This window comes from Hemicordylus capensis, chromosome 5 (assembly GCF_027244095.1).
Source record: "Hemicordylus capensis ecotype Gifberg chromosome 5, rHemCap1.1.pri, whole genome shotgun sequence".
In the NCBI taxonomy this organism is placed as follows: Eukaryota; Metazoa; Chordata; class Lepidosauria; order Squamata; family Cordylidae; genus Hemicordylus; species Hemicordylus capensis.
The window spans coordinates 76,018,401-76,036,897 of NC_069661.1; positions in this window are offsets into that span (position 1 = coordinate 76,018,401).

The window sequence follows — 18,497 nt, forward strand, 5'->3', positions numbered from 1 at the left end:
AGGAAGATCCTATTTTGTGTATACTGGTAAGAGCTGGGTTGACAACTTAATTTTCACAGGAAATCCAAAATTAGCATAAACTATGTACTGACATCCTATTCAGGTGGAAACAATAAAAGTAACAAAGAGGAAGTTACAAGACTGGATGTTATGCTGAATTGTTATACAACTGGATTGTCCAGACTTTTTGTACAAGCAGCCAACGGCAGTTTTTAAATTACTTATCAGGCTGTGAGCAAATTTTGGAATAATAAGGCTAGAAATTGCACAGACATCTTTGATTTTATAAACTGTTGTTTAAAATGTATTAGTTAATTTGAAAATATCCCATTCTGTCACTTTGGGGTTACACTTGACCCTAATTCTACAAATGGTTTTTGTCCTCCTCCCTCCCTCTGATCCATACACAGAATGTACACACACACAGATCTCAGTTAGGGCACTTCTTCCCACCTGTCCCCCAGCAACCAAAATTAGTGTGGGGCAGGGAAGAGGTGCTCAATTATGTGCATGCGCACACAGATCTGTTAAGACTTCCCTCTTCTTCCCACCCATCCCATACAGACTGAGAATGGCAGCGGCACAGGTACAAAGTCTGTTGCAAGATGTTGCTGCTGACCACAGTTGCCACTCGATTGCAAGCCTATACTCCATAAGCAGAAATAAAAGGCGGATTTCTCTTCCCATCCACCCAACAAATCACTCACCACTGCTGAGACAGTCTACTCCAGACAGACATTGTAGATGTTTATCCCCCTTCTCCCTCTCATTGCCAAGGGTTCACTTGCTAGCTTGGCAAGAGAAGGCATGTTATGGAATCCACCATCCTTGTGAGTGCACATGCAAGAGAAGGGTGGAGCAAGCAGGAATATCCACTGATAGGCTGTTATTCTCTCCCTGGGCCTTATGTTGGGCAAACCTGTTGCACAATGATCAACCTGCTCATAACTAGGGCTTCACACGTGAATGTGAACAGGCTTCACCTGCTACATTTGGGGGGTTGAAAGAAGTGCTTGTGAGGGACAGAAATATTCACCCCCCAAATGTTCATCTTTTCAGTCCGCAGTTATTCGTGCTATCTTATTGGTGTTTACTGCTTTGGTGCTATTTGAGTCGAAATTTTTCAACATCAAAACGTTCTGCACATTCCTATTGCACACATGGTATTTATAGGACACCACAAGGTTATTTGCAATAATCTTTTTGTTTGAGAAAAAGATCCCATACTTGGTTGGGTCCATGATGCACTATAGGGTCTCTGAATATTTCAGCTCTTGTATGTTAAGGCATGACTAAGACACTGAGGCCATTCACACAACCGTGTTATACCCAGGTTTGGGATCTGTGTGTGCTCTCAATTTTCCGAAAGGAGGAAAAGCTATCCAGGTTTTCTTCCTGCCCTGCTTCCACACAATCACTTCTATCCAGTTTTTCCTCCTAACTTGCTTCCACACAACCAAAAATTGGGAGCATACACAGCTTCCAAACCTGGGTAGAACACACTTATTGTTTGTGTGAATGACCTCACTGAGGAAAATCTCCAGGGAAAAGCTGTTCCTGCTTCTAATAATTCTCGGCTGAGGAGGAAAAAAAATTTCCCCACACAGTGCGGTGCCAGAAAAGCCTGGGCCTACTACAAGAAACAGTCCAATGAGGGCTTTGAAAGAGCGAGGCTATGTAGGATTGTGTGTGTGTGTGTGTGTGTGTGTGTGTGTGTGTTCTGAAAGTGCATGTTTACAACTATACTGAAGAAAACAACAACATGTCAATTGTTATTGGAAATAGTGATATCCAAAGATTGACTGGGACAAAGAGCCATGATTCCTTCCCCTACCAAGATGTTCCTGAAATAATGGGCAGCTTCTCACCAACTCCCATAATTTTTGCATGTATGAAGTCAGTAGGAAAGGAACTGGAGGTCCCACAGCATGTGCACTCCTATGTGGTATGTCATGCAAACCTGCCCAAGTCTGGTTCGCATCTAGCTAACTGGACATGTTATTAACTTTAACCTCAGCAAGGTCCATAACCAAGGCTTGACGTTGGCTTGACCAAGTTGGTAACATGTCTGGTTGACCAACTGGACTTGGGCGGGTTTGCACAACATGCTGCACAGGAGTGTGTGTGCTGTGGGACATCCAGTTCCTTTCCTACCAACTTTGTAGTACTTATGGGAGATTGTAAGAAGCCACCCAATGTGTATCTAATGGGAGAGGGCCTACTTGGTGACTGCATCTTGGTTATGGAACTCCTTCCCAAAGGGAGGCTTGCCATGAGTCCCTTCTGTGGGTCTTCCATACCAGTTCAAAACATTTCTTTTGAAGCAGACCTTTGCCTGCTAAGGCTTTCAGGTTCCTTCAATTGCTGGTCATGTTTTAATTTTGGTTTCTGGATTGTTCTATTGGTTATCCCAGTCTCTTGTCTTTTCAATTGTTTATCATTGTTGATTTATTGTTAGGCTTTAATACTGAAAGCCATCTCGAGCATTTCTAATGGAAAGGCAGGGTATACAATTTTAAAACAAAGAAATGAACACCTCTAGTATTGTTGAGTCTGTGTGTATACTAAGTACTGATTTCCTTCATAGTCTAACTGCCTAGTCTGCAATGTTCCCTCTAACAGGGATTCCCAGATGTTGTTGACTACAACTCCCATAATCCTCAAGCAAAAGCCATTGCAGCTGGGGATTCTGGGAGTTGTAGTCAACAACATCTGGGAAACCCTATTAGAGGGAACACTGCTAGATTGTTGCCTGAAAAGAGTCCTGTAGGACTGTGAATTTGCAAACAGAATATGGTCTCCTTTAAAAACCAAGCTCTGTCCCCACAGAAGCACAGTCTATACCTGTTTTAACCACTGGCCATTGATCAAGGAAACAGAGGTGCACCTACCCCTGGACTTTGAGGCCAAAGTCAAAGGCCTCCACAGCCCCTGGGCCCCCCCCAATTCCCTTTGTCTCGGGTTGTGTGGTTGCCTGGTGGAGCATGATGATGCTTAATTTGCAGGGGAGGGGGGCCTCCAAAGGCCTTTAGGTCCAGGCTCCAAAGTTACCTAGGTGCACCTTTGCAAGGAAGAGGGAGACTACCTGTGGAGAGCACAGACAGATTCCTTCTGTTTGAATCCAGTGCCTGTGTAGAAGTATTTACTGGCCTGCACTGCACAGATACACAAAAGATACTTGTGCCGCTGAAGACCACTGGATATCAGTTGAACTCAGTGGGTCTTTCTTCTTGGAAAGCATGCATAGATTCAAGTTGTTGGGTGCGGCATGGAAAGGGACATCGATGCACATTTCTTTTTCATCCAGTAGGGTACTGAGTGAAATGAACCAGAATGATTGTCAAGCATGCGTTGTGGTGGGCCCTTCCAGAGTTCTGTAGTTTTTGGCTCAGTCCAGACAAAATACCGAACCGCATGTCCAGTGAATCCGTGCCCTTCCCCTGCTCTCCCATTCACATTTAGACCTACGGAAGTCTTGCTGACCTGCAGTCAGCAAGACTGTAGAGAGGTGCGGAAGCTGGCTGTGTGGGCTTCCTTCTTTCCTGAAGGACAGCCTGTGCAGCCAATGGAGAGAGCAAGGGAGCTGGAATGAGGGAGGAGCTTCCTCCCTCAACTCTGGTTTGAGGCTAGGCTAACTGCGCTCCTGGATCAGACGTACCTTGGTCGCTGCCGAAATACATTTTATGGCAGCATAACTTAATGCAAACTGAAGGTGACAAATGGAGTTAGGGGAAGGAAAGAGCGGGTCCATTTTTTCTATTAACTCCAGTTTCCTGGGTTCTTTCACATTTCGTCTGAACTGGGCCTTTGTTTATAGTTGGTTAATGGTTCCAACTACACACAGCAGGCACAATTTACAACTGATATATATGGGTGTGTGCTTTATCAGCTTATTCAGCCTTAAATCCATATAGCACTAGTGAGGGCTGTTTGGAAATTGAATGCTGCTGATTGTAATTAATGCAAACTGTTTTCTTTCAGCTCTTGAATCTTGCCTGAACATGACCTCTCTTGTGTCTAATTATATACTTAGGCCATCTGGTGAATGCAGGATTAACACATTCATTTCCTTTATCCAGGCAAAATCTGTTTTGACACCTGGGGTGCCTCCATGTGATAACCTGGGCATGTTTCTGTCTCTGCTGATTTCTTGCACTATTGCTCACTGAGCATGGAAAATAGATGCCTGCTGAATCTATTCACAATGTCTCCTGCTTATACTGCCACTGTGGGGTGCTTTTACAGCTCTGACCCGGCAGCAACATGACCGTGCTGCAACCTGATACCAAAGTATTGTGTATAAGTTCCATGCAGCTTCCTGATGTACCCTCAAGTAAGCATGTACCCAAGCAACAAACCTCACCACATCATTTTTTTAAAAAAAGATGGCACAGCATGGCATGGCCATAGTTTGGAGATTGTACAGCTTTAAGGGCATATGGTCTTTGGGTAAAGTATTGAGACCAATAATTGCATCTGCAATTCAGAGTAACCATCAAAACCGAAAAATGGCATGAAAACAGTTTTCAGTAGCTTGCACAGATACATTCCTTTTATTTATGTATTAAATTTGTATGCTGCTTGTACTTCACACTACAATAATATCTCATCATAAAACAGTAATAAAGAAGCACGTATTAACTGTGCAATATACATCCAGAGAAGCACATCCTTTCCAAGGATGGGGTTGTACCTGAGAGGTAGAGCATCTGCTTTGCATGCAGAAGTTTCCAGGTTCAGTTCCTGGCATCTCCAGGTAGGACTGGGAAAGACCCCTGCCTGAAACCTTGGAAACCCACTGCCAGTCAGTGTAGACATTTCTAAGTTAGATGGGCCAATAATTTGACTTGGTATAAGACAGCTTCCTGTGTTCCCACTCCAGTGGTTTCCAAACTGGAAGCCTTCAGATGTTGCTGAACTCCAACTCCCATCAGCCCCAATTACAATTTATTGTGGCTGGGGCTGATGGGAGTTGTAGTTCAGCAACATCTGGAGGCTCCCAGTTTAGGAACCACTAATTTTTTTAAAAGCCCACTAGTCTTAGAGTTCTTATTCCCTCCTTGTGTCTTCCTCTTAACTGGATTTGTATTCAGTCAGTAGCATCCTCTAATGTGAATGAACTAATAAAGCCCACTAAGGTTCTCATCCTCCCCTGTCACTCACATAGTTGGGCACCACTGCATAGTCCACATCCATATAGACTGGCCATTCTTCAAAAACAAACAAACAAATAAGATCCAGGGTAAGGCTTTGTGGGCCAGATGCATTTGGGAAGGAAACAGAGTTGTAAGTGAGTCATCCAGGGATGTTGCTGCCTCCTCTTTGCACCCTGATATGAGCCTCAGGGATTGGCCATGGGCCAGTGGCCAGGGCTGTGGGCCAGTGGCCAGTGACTTGACCAACCCTTGATGCCGGTCCTGAATGGAATGCACGTTAACAACAGTAAAACACTAATCTATCTCTCAAATTCTTTTAACAAGGATTTATTTCAGGTATGACATACACTGAATAATCATTTCAGAACCCTTACCCTATACATATAAAAATTTGATACTGGGAAGGAATATAGTTCTTCTCCCCAACACTCCCCAGACCAGACACTTCTTTGATAGCGGTGTAACTGTTCCTCAAGTGAAATAGAGAGCATGGGAATAACCGTGATTATTGTTTAGAAACAAATAATAAAACCAAACCACAATCTTCTAGCTCCTGACAAAGTTGACAAAAACATAGCTGTTTGGTGTAAATCTCCAAAGAGCTTGCCAACTGTTCCACATAATAAGAGCAGCACATGCCTTTTCTAAATGCATTGACCTGAATTCAGCCTCAGAAACTCAGCCAGCACTTTCTGTTTTTCCGTTATTGAATATCTTGTTCTTGAAGATTCTTAATTTCCTGGCCTTTGATGGGACTCATTTGCACATAGTTTCTTGGATTAGAGTTATTATATGAAAGTAAATCCCAGTGGTTTCAGTGAGATTTATTTCTGTGTGCAAAAGCTAGTAGCAGACTTATTATGGAGAACCAAGGAACTGTTGTGAAATAAAGTGAATATTTGACTACAGAATTTTATGTGATTTGCACACTTGCGATGAGAATGCAATTCCTTTCATTTTATGAGAAGTCTAGAACTCACATGCAAACTGCACAGCTCGTCTTTCTCATCTTTTCTCAAGATCCTTTTAATTTCAAGGGGAATACAAAGAACTTTAGTGCAGTTCAAAAACTGGCACCTTTTGTCTGACATTAAACATTGGCGGGCAGCTTGATCCGCAAATAAATTAGGAAAGAACACTTAGATTTAAGCTACTTTAGCTTATAGGATCAAGCCATTTTAAATTTAAGCACATTGATTTATCTGATTTGTGAACTGGATCTGATCAACTATAGAAGCTTTCTATAGCTTTTAAATGGTTTTAGACTGAATGTGTATGAACGTGTATAAACTGCAACCATTCCATTCCAAATGTTTGGAAATTGCCAACATTTGATATGCATTTGCTTAAACAAGTTGGGACATATATCTATAACAAATCATGAGTATAAGGCCCACTCCCTTACACTGGGCTAGTTCAGCTGATACGTTTACACGTGCAGTTAGTATCTCTGTGTTTTTCAAATGACCAGAGTTTATAATTCAAACTCAATGGTTAGAGGTGGTGGAAAACACCACAGATACATGCAATCATCTAATCACGTGAAGGTGACTACCCCATGTTTTAGATCCTACAGTGTATCTAGTATTTCAATTATGGGTAGAAATTGAATGATTTTCAATTCAGATGATCATTTGTATACATGTAGAGGAATCTAATCACATGTTTAAAGTGTTGTCTGAACTGGGCCCTTATCTCTAATCTTGGAGTGTCTACTTTAAATAATTATTATGATCTCCTCTTGTAGAGTTAGCCAAATATGTGAAGCTGTAAGCCCCAGTACTCAATTTTGATTTTAATCTGATTCTCTGTAAGTTGTGGAAAATGCCACAGATGAAGCAAACTTGCCAAAGAAGTGTTCCATATTGTACATAATAGTAGTGGCAGTGCTATACTTCAGAAGCAAGTTCTCCTGATCTCTGTAATCATCATATAATTTCTGCTCTGCTATTAACAGTAGAAGCATTTTTGTGCTGTTTGGGGGGCAATTCCTTACTGCTCCTAAACTGAGCTGAAGGCAGGAGGTATTGAAAGAGTTAACTGAGTAAGGCAGGGAGGAGGATTTCACTAGTTGCTGGCACTTTCCCTTATATATAATTTGGTAATTAGGAATCCCTGGGCATATTAAAAAGCACAGCTGGCTGTATATAGTGTGGCAGAAACTGCTGGCAGTTCTCTAGCTATTATGGGAAGCCTTTGGAAGGGTTTCAGTACAGCAAGGACTGGGAAAGCATAGATTTATATTATCTGTAATGCTATTTATGACAAGTTTTGAACTATTTTAACATTCTTTGCAATACAGAAGGGCAAGGGTCTACCAAGAAGTAGGCCCTTCCTTATTAAAAACCAATACTGTTCTAGCTATAGTTGATGGGAAAGGCCCTTTTGGGAGTTTATAGACAGCAAAGCCACAATGCAAGGAAGTAGTCTGTTTCTCTAAGATTATTAAATAGGTTGTCATTAAGGTTAGATGTAATCAAACACTCCTCCTCTATGGAAATCTTTAAGTCAATGGACTTCTCAGAATCTTAATTTTTAAATGGAAATTTATAGACAGTATGGTTAACAAGATAAGTCTGAATATGCAATGGCTAAAGTTGTATGCATTACTGAAGATGATGCCCCCTCCTGATGGTGTATCTTAGTTTGAAGGAGGTTCATTTATTTCAGTTCATCACATCTCTGCTGAATATAATATATGGACTCTGTTAATTTGACCCAAGCCTCACTCGACAAGCTGCTTGTAAGATCTAGAATATGTACAACAATGAATGCTTTTGAACATGTACAGATCTCTGTACAGAGAACACTTGAAAGCAAAACATACCCGATTGTCTCTCATAAAATTTTAATTCAGTTGAGTGTTTATTCATTAGGGTCTTTTTACTGCTTATAGATCCTGTCAAGCTGCCTGTTTTGGTGGCAATGAAACTAGGCCTAATTAAATATATTCACACAGGGTTAACCCATCTACAAAAAGACAGCCAAAGCAAAGGATGTGCCGAAAGGCTCATGAACCAGTGTTTCCTCTGAGCATGCCTCCAGCTGTTGTGGAGTAGCATTCCCTGATCTTTGGTATTGAGATTCATTTAATTAAGGCAGTCTTCTTTGAATAAACTGAGAATACAACCTGTAGGAGCCATGAACTCCACACCATTAGTGCTACCTTCAGCTGAGGGAAGCATTATCAACTATGGTATCGGTTGTGTCAGGGCATAACAATGCTATTGCAGGTTAATTTAGCTGACAGCAGGTTGCTCTTATTATATCCTTACCATCAAATTTCTTGGAAGGTAAATTTCTTTGGGCAAGACTAAAAGATGCAGAGGCAATATTCTCCTATATTATACTTAATTTCCAGTCTGTACCTGTTTGGCTGGTTTCTTGCTCAATCACTTGTTTATAAAGTGATACAAAGAACAGTTTGAATGGAACTTTCAAGTAAAGAGGGAAGACCAATACATGAGCTTCAAACAAAGAAATTGGGAGTGTAGCTGCTTTAACAAAATAATAAATAAATAATAATAATAATAATAATAATTAATAATAATAATAAATAATAATAACAACAAATTGAAAGCAAGTATAATATTTGTAGATCATCTGTAGAAAACCCTTGTATAATGGGAGACCATGCACGTACATCAGGCTATAGGCATTATATGTATGTATTTTTATATATTTATAAAATTTTAAATTTTAAATTTATAAATGTATATATTTATAAAAATTATATTATATATATATTTATATTTATATCCTGCTCTTCCTCCAAGAACCCTAGAGCAGTGAACATGGTTATGTTTTTATCCTCAGAACAACCCTGTGAGGTAGGTTAGGCCTAGAGATAATTGACTGGCCCAGAGTCACCCAGTGAGTTTCATGGTTAAATGAGGATTTGAACTTTGGTCTCCTGTCAAGTCCAACACTCTAACCACCGCACCCATCTGGCTCCCACAACTCTGTCACCTTAAAGAAGGAATTACCTTGTAGTACTGTTAATGGCTGCTGGTTGTGAGCTGAATCTTAAGATACACAAGATACATACGATATGAGAAAAGTTAAGTGGTTGTATGTACCATTGATATCGGTGAGTTAGCAATGCAGGTCCTTAACTTTGGCTACATCATGCTCTCAGAATCTCTACATTCTGACCAGCTGACAAACTCTTTTGGACTCATTAGCCTACTTTCCAGAAGGCTTATGAAATCACCTGGCATTCCATGTGTGTATCCACCCCATATCAACTTCGCAATGCCTGGACCAATATGAACCAAATTGGGTACAGTTGTAGGGACACCTCAGTGGCGTAGTTTGTGATGATGTCATCCACACCAATTCAAGATGGTAGACATGAAAACATTTTAGGCACAAGTGGGATGACTTGTGAATCATCTAACTGGTTTGAACAATATTTGCTACAGTTGTAGTGAGTGACACATAGGGACACCTCAATGGCGTAGAGGAGGGACACCCCAATCCAGGACTGCAGACACATGAACATTTGAGGTGCAAGAGGGCTGAACCAAATTTGTTACAGTTGTAGTAGTGAAACATAGGGATGATGTCATTCACCCCAATTCAAGATCTTGGAAACGTGGACATCTGAGGCACAATTGGGCTAACTTGTGAACTGCCTGATTTGAACTAAATTTGCTGCAGATGTGGGGACATATAGGGATGGCTCAAGGCTATAGTTTGTAATGATGTCATCCACCCTGATTTAAAATGGTGGACATGTGAATGTTTGAGATGCAAGTGGGAACTAATTTGGTACAGTTTTAGGGACACATAGAGATACCTCAAACGCATAGTTTGTGTCATCCACCCAAATTCGAGATGGTAGACGTATGGTTTGAGGCACAAGTGAGCTAACTTGTGAAATGCCTAACCAATTTGGACCAAATTTAGTCTAGTTGTAGGGATAGTAAAAGGAAAGTAGGCAGATTCATAGGTGGATTAAGGCATAGGCAGTAGAGTTGTCTGCCTATGGTGGCAACATCTGATGAGCGGCAACTTGCTGCTCCTCAAACTTTGCTTTGCTTCTCTGGGGGTGGCAGTGGCAGCTGCAGGGAGAGGGGCATGAGGTGAAATCCCTCCATTTGCCTATAAAAATTGCTGCTGTTGTGGTGGGATAAATTTTGCATATAGATGGTGTGCATATAGAATACTCTTCCGGGGCGGGGGCTACTGGTGTGCAATGCGGCCCTGAGCTCTGGAGAGCCCATGCAAGCTCTCCTGTATTTCAGGCAGCCATTTGGGGGAGAGGGGAATGGTCAGAGTGGCTACCATGCCACCACCGCCACCACGCCAGTTGCTCCTGCCGTGGAGTATTCTATATGCAGCACACAGGCACTTTAAAGAGTAAAGGGAAGGGGGGTATTCTCTTCCCTCCTTGCCCCCATCCACCCTTCCTGCAGCCAGCCCAGCCACCAAGGCTGTGTCTTATCCCACAGCGGCAGCAGCAATTTCTATAGGCAAATGGGGGGATTTCCCCTCACACCCTCTCCCCCTCCCCTCGGCAGCAAAATCCTCTTTGCCTATAGGCAGCAAAGAGGTTAATCCACCCCTGGGCAGATTAGTTCTTGTTAGAACAACTTGTTTTGAAAAGTGAGATTTCCCCTTCCTTTCAGAAATAAACCTTTTCTTAAAAGCAGCATATGCTAACTCCATGTATGAGACTGGCTTCTGTTTGAGATTCAACATGCTCCTAATTGGATTTATGTGTAAGAAATAGATCATGTCATTGAATGAATGTGTGGATTGAGTCCCACAAGAGACATTAGAGCACACAAACCTTCATGCCTCCGGAGCTGCTTCCCTATTCTATACATATCTTACTGATCATAAGTCATCCATGATGGAAATCAATGATCTTTGTCTTCTGACAGCTATTGTTACTGTTCCCAGGAACTGCTTTCTATCTTTTCTCAAGAGGGTATTTAAACATTTTAAGCATGCTCTCTCACACAGCTTGTTTATACATTATGTGCTCTACCATTCATTTGCAGAATGATTTCAGTGCCAAATTCCAGCTTGGCAGTCGTGCAACCATTTCATATCTCTCAAAACAAGTTGGCAACAAACAGTTCTCAATGATCCAGTGAAACAGAAGTGGACTGGAATGAGAGGCAAAGATGGCATTTGTGCCTATTACTGTGGTGACTGCACAGATAAAAGCTTGCTGCACTTTCCCAAGGAAAAGAATAAGCCTCTTGTTTTTATCTTAATAATGTGAGAAACTGAACTGGAGATGGAAGGGTTTTTTGCATGGATTTATAATTCACAAAATGGGACTTTCAAACGTCCTTGTTTCTTTCCCTCCCCAACTTCCAAGAAATGCTGGGTGCTTTCCAGACTAGCTGCTCATCAGCAGCAAAATGCCTCCGTTCGGGCAAGACACATTTGAAACGTCAACAGCAGGGGCAGCAGTCTTGCAGCAACTAACAACCTGAAAAACCAGCAACTTTTTCACATCAGATATATGATGCCTTAGCTCTATATTGCAGTGATTAAATTGAAAAGAAGGCATTAGTAATGTGAATGGTACCCTGATGTTCGTGTAGGAACTGCGGTGTCACGACACAGGAAGTGTTGAAGCACACTTCCGAGATACATCCTGACCCCATTGTAGGGTCTAGTCTGGAAAGCGCCCTGGACTGGCATAGATTCTGGATATTAGTCTTGGCATGCAGACATGTCAAGGCACCACAGTAGGCAGGCAGAGTTGCTGACCAGTTGTCTTCTATACCAGCACTACCACTGTGATGACCAGAGGGCAATATTATAGGAACTAGCTCAGTGAGGATCTAAATCCATGATTTAAAAGGACTATTGAAACGGCATCGGTTTTACACTGATCAGCAGATAGCCAGCAAATCATGGGGCTAAGAAATTGCACTGTGTATCATGTAGATGCCCCATAAAATCCCCCATCAAAATTGATGTTGGAATAAATTCCTGTTTAGACCCCAGTAAGTTTTTCACACAGGGTTTTAAAGCCTTTTAACTTGCATCTCTTCCGGAATGGAGGGATTGCATTCACATAACTGCCAGATTTACCCCAAAGTCCCTGCAAATTACCGGGGAGCAGTTCACACACAATTCAGGTTTTTCACTGTCCATTAGAGTGTAGCCCGATTTATATCCAAGGTAAAAAAATCCACTATTTGTGTCAGTTTTTTGGGACAACTTCAAGTTCGCAGTAAAGCCTCCCAGTAAACATTTAGTAAAGAATGCTGTGTGTAAAAGTTCCAGGTGGCACACGAAGCCAATAAGATTCTACTTGGTCTTATAAATCATCTGACTGGCCTGGCTGCTTAATGAAAGAGTGAGCTTCTTTTAGAAGAACAGTTGGGTTACATGCTTGCTCAGTACATGCCTGTTGGGTTACATATACCTGCTCAGTACATGATTGGCACCAGCCCATTAAAGAGTCCTAGCAGTTTTATCTCTCTGCTTTTGTTTGCAGAAGTGCAGTTGACAAAACTGAGTAACAGAATTGTGACAGGTCATTCAGGGCTAGAAATAAAAAATGTGATTCCCCTCTCACTCACTGGATCATGCATCTGTTGGAACATTTGTTTAAAAGGGAGACATGTATCAGCACAACGACGATACCCTTGCCAAACCCAAGTCTGTTTCTTCCACAGCAAGGCACCCCTTCATCTATATCTTGAATATAACTTGTGTTGGTCAAGGTGAGGGACTGAGGTTGTGCTAAACCATGGTGAACACCACTGTGAACATAGTGACACAGTCATTCAATCTGGTGCAAATTCTTTATTGAAACAATGATTGCTATACAACAGTGGTCAGCAAGAAGTGGCCCTCGGACTAAATTTGGCATCTAGGGATGTTGCTGCCCCCCACTCTCCGCCCCCAGTCCACATGCCTTTCTGTCTCTCACATCTTTTTGAAATGGAAAATGGTTGTAGCAGACAAGAAGCTGAAAGGGAAAATCAAATCACTCCAGAAAGCATAGCTTATTTAAAACCACAATAGTAGAAACTCAGTTGGAATGTATACCAAGAAGGAAGAACGGTACCACCAAGTTCAGGAGGATACTAGCATGGCTAACAAGTTGAGTCTGGGAAGCTATAAAAGGGGAGACTTCTTTCAGAAAATGCCAGTCCTGCCCAAATGAAAAGAACAGAAAGGAACATAAACTCTAGCAAAGGAAATGCAAGGGGATAATAAGTGATGTAAATAGAGAGTTTAAGGAGCATATAGCCAGAACTGGGAATAACAAAAACTTTAAATATATCAGAAGAAGAAAACCTGCCAGGGAGGTCGTTGGACCCTTAGATGAAAGGGATTATTGAGGAGGAGAAGGCGAGTGCAGAGCTGAATGAGTTCTTTGCATCTGTCTTCATGGCAGAGGATACTGACCAATAATTAAAATGCCCTTCCTGCAGGAATGAGAATTAATTAAGGACCGATTTAGGGTGTCATGGCCATTTGAATGAACAAGAAACCACTAATTATGGAGGCAACAGTCACTTTAAAAGAAAGGAGGCAAGGAGGAAGCTACTATTTATTAAAGGGACAGTAGCCGCCCGCCTGCCTCCCCCCCCCCCGCCCCAGCCTCAGAAGTGTTCAGTCAGCCCACACTGGACACATTGTGCTGCTATTGCTTAGGAAAACAACAAGCCCCCTTTGCACAAATTTATTCTGGGAAAACACTAAAACATTGAAATACAATAATTTGGCAGTGAGGTGGTCATCCGGATGATCTGTAAAAACAGAAAAAATAAATGATGTCAGTTCTAGAGAAATCACCTAGTGTGGAAGGAAGCTTCTATCTGTGCCCCTTCAATTTTCTTCCTCTTGACTTTCTGGAATGGGAAATAGTTTGAAAGATAAGCAGGGTTGGGGAGAAACAGAGTCTGTGTGCATGAGGAAGAGAGAGAAATGGGGGGAAAGGAAAAAGGGGAAAATGAAAAGGGAGGGGTAAGTGAGAAAGAGAGAATTTTCTCCCCTCTCTTCTCTGGGGAAACTGTTCAAGAAAAGAGTTAGTGGAGTATAGAAGGGAAGGAAATTATCTCATCTACACTTGTGTTGTGCTCTGCCTCTCAACTACAGCCATTATATATAGTGGCCGACCACCTGATGAACACTGCTCTTGTGCAAGGATGTTGTACTAGGTACTTGTATCAAGTCTGGAGCTTGCATTCTGGAACAGTGATGCACCAGCACAAATATGTTTGCATTTGTGCAACAAGGTGTACAACCCGTGAAATACCTCATATATTTTGCAGGGGACTCTCATGCCAGAGCACAAATGCACAAGAGTACAGTTAGGAAAATCCCAGTAACTTCACAGAGCAATGCAATCTTGCACTAGCACACCTTTGTTTGTTGTACATGTGCAGCATTAGGATGTCAGCCGATGTGTGTGTGAAGAGAGGCAGTTGCTTGACTTTCCAACTGGTCACTTTGGAGGATGGGTTCCCTGCCCACAACAAAGAAGCCAACCAAGGCTATCTATACAATTTGGATCACCCTTGTTTTTTCCACATTAGCCTAATTTGTACCAGATGGCTGCTAACTACAAAACATTAATATGTGTTTTGAAAAATCAAAATACAGTAATTACACTTCTGTGTTTCAGAACATTCATAACTGCTATGTTCATATTTTAATTGTGAAGCCACTGTCTGGCATTACCGAACTAGCTTCAGGGCAAGCAGTTTCTTGGCAGCTAAGAAATGGCAGAAATTCTGTGCCCTATGAACTTAAGTTAGCAGCTCTTAAATAATGGCCAGATTCGGACATAATGGGGAACCAGAGGCAGAGCAGCCAGAGGTCCCCAAACCTGAATGTCCGAATGCAGGAAACCACAGTTCAGATCCTAACTCAATCTGAGGTTCAGATCCTAACTCAATCCTAACTCAGAGGAGTTTCAGATCCTAACTCAATCCTAACTCAATCTGAGTTCTAGTTTGAACTCTCGGGTTTGCTGCTTGGGCCTCCAGTTTGCAGCTGCCTCCATTACGTCCAAATTCAGCAATGGAGGCAGCCTTCCCTAGGACCAGAGTTGAGGAAAAGAAGTACGTCCCTCTCTCCATCCTGATCAGCTGCTGTGGCTGTCCAATCAAAGAAGGAAGCCTGGCAGCCAGCTCCCCCTCCTAGAGAGGAGGCCAATACTTCAGATTTCGGATAGGTAAGCATGTGGGGAAGGGGGGAGCAGAGCTGCAGCCTGTGTTATGTCCAAAATCGGCCATATTTTGACAGGATAATTAGTGGCAAACCTCTACGTTGAGGCATGAATAGAAGTAAAATGTATTACACGACAGAAATGTAGCCTATGCGCTGCCATTAGTTAGGAAAACCTGATGATACATTACAGTACATAAGATCTGAATTACTGATACAGAAGCCATGAATCCTCTTGGTATATTAGACCCACAATTAACAATTCAGAAATGCAAGCAGATGCTGCTGCTTTTGTAGTGTAAGGTATACTGAGAACAGCTGTACTTACATCAGAGGCCATAACACCTCTTTTAAGAGCAGGACAAAACCACATTAATGCATAAGTAACAAGATAATGTTGCAGGGATCAGTGCTGTAGCAAGAAGTTGGGAAAATGGGTAAGGCCCCTGGAGACAAGGACTGATGTTTTAAGACTGAATTAAATAAACATTCATCGAACTATTTAACCTGCATTATGAGAACTAGATTCTCTGTTGTCTGAGATTTGACAAGGCTGCACTGCATGCCTGCCTAGCGGAGTTGCCATTTGCAGGAAGGGGGATAAACACCAGGCCTGACCCAGAAGCAGATGCAGCATCTGCCAGCCAAGTGTAGCAGGAGATTTTCATCATTTAGCCCCTGCTCTAACTATGGGAAACACCTATATTGGGCAGCAGCGATATAGGAAGATGCTGAAAAGCATCATCTCATCGTGCGCGGGAGGAGGCAATGGTAAACCCCTCCTCTATTCTACCAAAAGAAAACCACAGGGCTCTGTGGGCGCCAGGAGTCGAAATTGACTTGACAGCACACTTTACCTTTACCTAATGGTGCCACAGTGAAGCGAAGGAGACCAGGCAGGAACCTTTGTTGATTTCCTTATTTAATTGTATTTTTATTCAAACTGTAAGCTATTTTGGGTACTCTCTGGGTGATTAAAGAAACAGCAACCGCTGCTAATAATAAAGAAATAATAATTAATATGTTTAGACCAAATCAAGTAATGTAGTTCTGGAAGCACAATTGCAGTTGTTTCTGCCACATCAAGCAAAGGCCATTCTGTGCACATGCAATGCTCTGGCCTGGGCTGAGAATCAAAGAAGGTGCATTCACATGTGTTAACATGGCACATGCAGCTGGGCGCTTTGCCTTCTGCTTTTGTTCTATAGCAAAACACCACCAAAGAAACAACCAGTCATTCAGTTTCTTTTCTAGAGGCACCATAAAACAGATAGCAAAGATCCAGCAACACATGCTGTTCCCTATTCATATACAGTGCCTAATCTTAGCTTGCAAGCTTTTAAAGGCAGGAACTGCATGTTTTTTGGGGTTTGTATGACTCACTTGCCAGTGCACATCCAATATGGAATACAATAATAAAGTTAAAAAAAGAAGGTTTGCCTCTGAAACTTGATATATCATAAATAGTATCTACACTACAAGTTTACACTTTGCTGTTAAATTACATGGTGCTGACATGCCAGCTACACAACCTGTATCAGTAATCACATACAGATTATGTAAAGCTCAAACATAATGTGGTCTTTCACACAACTTCAGCTGGGAGAGTGACCACCGGTGCCCTCGCTGTGCCCCACACCTACATGAGTGGCGGCATAGAGAATGCTGTAGCTGGGAGTGGGAAAACCTTCCCCCCTCCCACATCACAGGGTGCACCGTGCCACGAGCACAGTGGCTTCTCACATTTGAGCAGCCGTGCTTGGCATGGCTGCTCTCCCTCCACCCCGCCACTGCTGGAAATGGCGGAAGACCAGGTGGAAGCCTTTTAACCCAGCAGCGATCACCTAGATGACTGCATGCCGAGGTTAAGTGAACCTCAGGTTTGCTTCTCCTTGGCTAAATGCCGGGGTTAAGTGGGCGGGCAAAGTCGAGATTGAGCTCGATCCCGGTGCTACACACAAGCAGCCTAGCTCAGGGTGAGTTGTCCGAGCCTGGGCTAGGCTGCTCTATGTATGCTATGCTCGAAACATGTAAATTAGTATTGTATCCTTATTGTGAAGAAATATAGTGGATAAAATTGGAAGTCCATCCTGTGCTCACTTTGTCCCCTGCCTTGATTCCCACTGACTTGATGTTGGTGTAACTGACTGATGTTGGTGTGTACAAGACTGCAGCTTTAATCTTTGGACAAGTTCATGCTTAAATGTGGTTTGGTGAAAGAAATAACAAAATGTGTATAACCTTTTGACTATGCAAAATGAACACATAGGCCAGGATCCAAATAACTATTTTAGGTGAGCCTAAAGGCCTTGCATGCACACCGTTTGATTTTTTTTTTTTTAAATACGACTTCACATTTTGATAGCACTTTGAGTGTGCAAAGCACTTCACATGTATTGATGCAATCCTTACAACAGTCCTGTAAGTACTAGTATCCCCATATTGCGGCTGAGGGAGAGGCTTGCCTAAGGCCATCTAGTGAGTTCATGGTAGAACGAAGAATCAGACCAGGGAAATCCTGATTCACTATTTATTCACAACACTACACTTAATCTTTTTCTTTTGAAAAAGAGGCTACCATGCTATTCATAAACTGCCTCTGCAGAAAATAATTTGCTATGCAGTATGTTCAAAATACCCTTGGATGTGCAAAATAGTTGAGTGGTTCTTTGTAACCTTGATACGTTTATTTGCTAAAATAAGAAAAGAACCTCGCAGAAAGAAGAAATGGAAATAATAAATTTCCTTTATAGTAGAGTCTGATAAATTAAATGAAATATTTGCATCATGGAAAATCTGCTGTTATAAATAAAGAATTTAAACAAGAATTTGTAAGTGCTTAGGGATTTATCTTTTGTTTTATTTGGCCAATTCTGCTCTGCTAAATAATAAAATTCATACAGGTGGAACAAGTGCATTGGATAGGATCAACACAAATTTCTACAAGACAATTTTTCTTGTCTTTCCCCACTATCTTTCATTGGCAGTTCTATTGAAAAACACTACACTTAAACATAGCCTGAGCTAAGATTGCTGCAATATGTCTCCCAATTTTGGAATGGTTAGCCAAATTCAGCTGTCTTACATAATTAATTTTTGGATAGAAAACCTAAACTATGTTTCTGATAAGTGATTCCTACTGCAGGATTTGCAAATTCTGCTGAAGGCAAAAGAAATTGTCCT